The sequence below is a fragment of the Gymnoscopelus microlampas genome (assembly GCF_963454915.1).
Source record: "Gymnoscopelus microlampas genome assembly, chromosome: 9".
NCBI lineage: Eukaryota > Metazoa > Chordata > Actinopteri > Myctophiformes > Myctophidae > Gymnoscopelus > Gymnoscopelus microlampas.
In genome coordinates this window covers 49163268-49166702 of record NC_139946.1, presented here as the reverse complement: position 1 = coordinate 49166702, position 3435 = coordinate 49163268, and the positions used below count along the sequence as shown (strand labels likewise).

Sequence of the window (3435 nt, the reverse complement as noted above, 5' to 3'; positions counted from 1 at the left end):
ACTGTACTTTTACAATTGAGATATTTTTACTTTACTGGAGTATTTCCAATACTTCTACTCCACTACAATTATTTGAAAACTTTAGTTACAAGTTACTTTGTAGATTTTGATTATTATTACAAAACATACATTAGCCCTATTACATTATGGCCATTTGGAAATAGCAGATGTACAAGCTCACAATGCATCGCAAGGCATTGTGAGCTTATAGATCTGCTATTTTCAAAAGATTTGTATAGATTTGAAAACTTGTGAAACTGAAAGTATTTCTACATTGCAGTATTGATACTTTTACTTTTTGTAAGAAATGTGGGTGCTTTTTGCCACCTCTGATTTGACTGTGTAATCTTTAAAAAAATCTTACAATGCTGTCACTCAGTTAAAACTGGTTGAGTAGATACAGACCAACTTAATTCTTCTCATTCTTTCCCTAACTCAGACAAGACCCCCGTACTCCCGGGTCAACCTGCATGTCCCTGTCCTGGTCAGGTTTTTTAATGGTGCGGACACACGGCCTGATTTTCGATTGATCGACAACTACGTGGGCTGGCCTGGGTCGCTGCATGACTCCAGAGTGCTCCGCTACAGCCCACTGCACTTAAGGTCACTCTACCCTCCTCCAGGCCATTTCATCCTGGCAGATGGAGGGTACCCATGCCTCCAACACCCCTTCCCCCTCATCACTCCCTACAGGAGGCCAATACCTGGTGTGGGAGCCCAGTGGTTCAATCTTCATCAAACACATGACATTCAGCAGAGACGGCACATATTTGGGATGGATCAGCGGTGGATCCCAAGTAGTCACACAGTAACTGTCCTCTACCTAGAACCTTTAAATATTATGTATATTCATATGTATATTATGTATTAAATTTGATAGTTACGTCTATTTACCTCTCCACGGACAGAATAGCCAAAGTATAACATAAAGGTTAAAGTGGTTAAAATGATTGTGATGCTATATACTTTCTTATTTAATAACTAATTAAAAAAACAGATTTTGATTTTATTTTATCCAGTACAGTGATACATTCAGAGATGATTATTATTATCAGAATACAGTAGTAGAGCTATGTAACACTTAAACAAGGCAATATCACTTACACCACCTTTTTCAAATGACACCTTGTCAAGACAGCATAAACAAGAATAAAAACAGTTTCATGGTCTGTGTTGCCAGGGTAAACATGGTGGTACTATCCGAGGGGATAACAAAAAGCCACGTGATGTTTGACCTCCCCGACGTGACAAAACTGAAGTTCTCCCCGCTAAACAGTGTACTGGCAACCTGGCAACCCAACAGAACTCGGGGCATCAGTAAGTATATACCAGTAGACAATAGGGGCCCTATTCCAGGTTCAAGTTGCTAAAGCCACTAATATCGGATTTAGGACTAGGCAAGGGGCGTTCCCCTGCAAAAGTTGCTATTCTGGGTTACCCAGAATAGCTCACAGGTTCTCATTGGAAACAAGACCACAAGGACTTTCATGAACAACCTGTTAAAAGGAATTATCCTTATTCTTTCCCTAACTCAGCCAAGACCCCCGTACTCCCGGGTCGGACTTCAGACAACCTTTCCTTTGTTTCGCAGAGTACAGAATTTTTTTCGAATTCCAGGCGGGCATTGTGGGACCCAGCGCCGAAAAAGCTTACGTCATGCGGCAGGAGAGAGAACAGGGGGTGCGCCAGGTCTCCAAACCACTTGAAATCAACTTCTGGCTGTAAAAGAGCAACTCTGCCCCATCATATCTGTGTCATATCTGCCATGTGCAATATTTGTGTACAAAGCCAAACAGAAATGTTATTTGTATTTATATGTTCCAATGTTCATTGCCAAAACTACAATTAAATCATTAATTGTAATTATATGTGTGACAATTAATTGTCAAGTAAAATGTCATGCTTGTGACTGCCCTACTAGTCTCTCTAAGTAACAATGTCTAACATCTTGCCATATCATCTTTGTTTTTGGTTTTATTTAGAAGAAAAGACTGGAGGCCCAGCAAGGAGTCGTGTGTGTGTGTGTGTGCGTGTGCGTGTGCGTGTGCGTGTGTGTGTGTGTGTGTGCAGTTCCCATTTCACTGCTGGCATCTCCAATGGGCCTATATGGTTTAATCGAAAAGGCCCTAGGGTTAGGCTTAGGCCCTGTGCTGCAGGTATACAACCTCCAGCTAGTCACCTCCATTTCCACACCTCCTATGTGTATGAATGTACCACTGTCTCTCTGTGTGTGTGTGTGTGTGTGTGTGTGTGTGTGTGTGTGTGTGTGTGTGTGTGTGTGTGTGTGTGTGTGTGTGTGTGTGTGTGTGTGTGTGTGTGTGTGTGTGTATGAATGAGAGAGATGACCTATAGATGATTATATGTATATTTATGTACTTATTTATTTTTAGGGACCAAGGCCTATAATACCCGCTTTATAGAGCTGAGGAGGGACCACCCTGACCTGTTCACTGAACAGAAATATACATCCGCTTCATCTTGGACGTAAGGCCAAATATAGCCCATTTGTAATATGCTACTATAATGTCACCTACTTCAACCTTCATAAGGTTATTGCATCTCTGTGTTAAATGATGTAGTGTTTTCTCTATTCTCTATTCTGTGTTATGATGTATTCTGTGTTAATAGGGTTATTCTGGAAAAAAAATGGGCCTGGAGAAGAAGGTGAACCACAAGCAGGCCAAAAAGAAGTGGGAAAACCTGAAGAAGAAGTATAAAGTATGTGGTTATCCCTTTTGAAATACTATTTGTTTTTAATCATGACATTTAACCCATTTAGACCTGAGGCTGTTTAAATCCGATCTAAGTTTTCTGAAACCTCTCATGCAAACTGTCATGCAACCTCCAGCAAATCCATGCACCGCTACTGAAATAACAGCTCCAGTTCCAATCATCTCTGAAGCGCTGCCTGAAGTTACATGCACTTCTGCTGAAATGTCACCTCCAGTTCCATTCAGCTTATGTACGTTATGTTTTTAATGTTCACCTTCATCCACTTATACATCATCTGTCTGTAAATATACCTCCACCTTGATCTTTTCATGAATAACTCTCCATCTCTCTCTGTCTCTGTCCTTCTCTCTCTCATGCAACCACCAGCAACTCAATGCACCTCTGCTGAAATGCCACCTCCTGTTGCATGCACCTCTGTGGATTGGTGAAGATTGCAGAACATCATTGATGATGCTCAACATGAAGAGTGCATGATGGAGCTGCAGACTTTAAAAGATAAGCAACAATACTCTATGGAGAGGTACTCTGCCTCTCAACTTCCAGATACCGTCCTGCGTATGGAGACTGGACTGCCAGACATAGTGGGGTGCCAGGACACTCAGTCATTTCAAATTCATGTGAAAGTTAATTTTTCACTTCTAATTTGTAGATAATGGTCTATAGAACAATTTGGCTCGAAGATATATGAACCAGATTGAAAAA

General features: G+C 41.1%; 1 long non-coding RNA gene across 1 annotated transcript; it reads left to right on the top strand.

Moving 5' to 3' along the window:
• The first annotated feature begins 1759 nt into the window (after positions 1 to 1759).
• Positions 1760 to 3204, top strand: LOC311051345. The gene is made up of 4 exons (XR_014601408.1): positions 1760 to 2024; positions 2071 to 2156; positions 2879 to 2962; positions 3100 to 3204. It is a non-coding gene; the product is annotated as an uncharacterized lncRNA (long non-coding RNA).
• Positions 3205 to 3435: the final 231 nt, after the last annotated feature.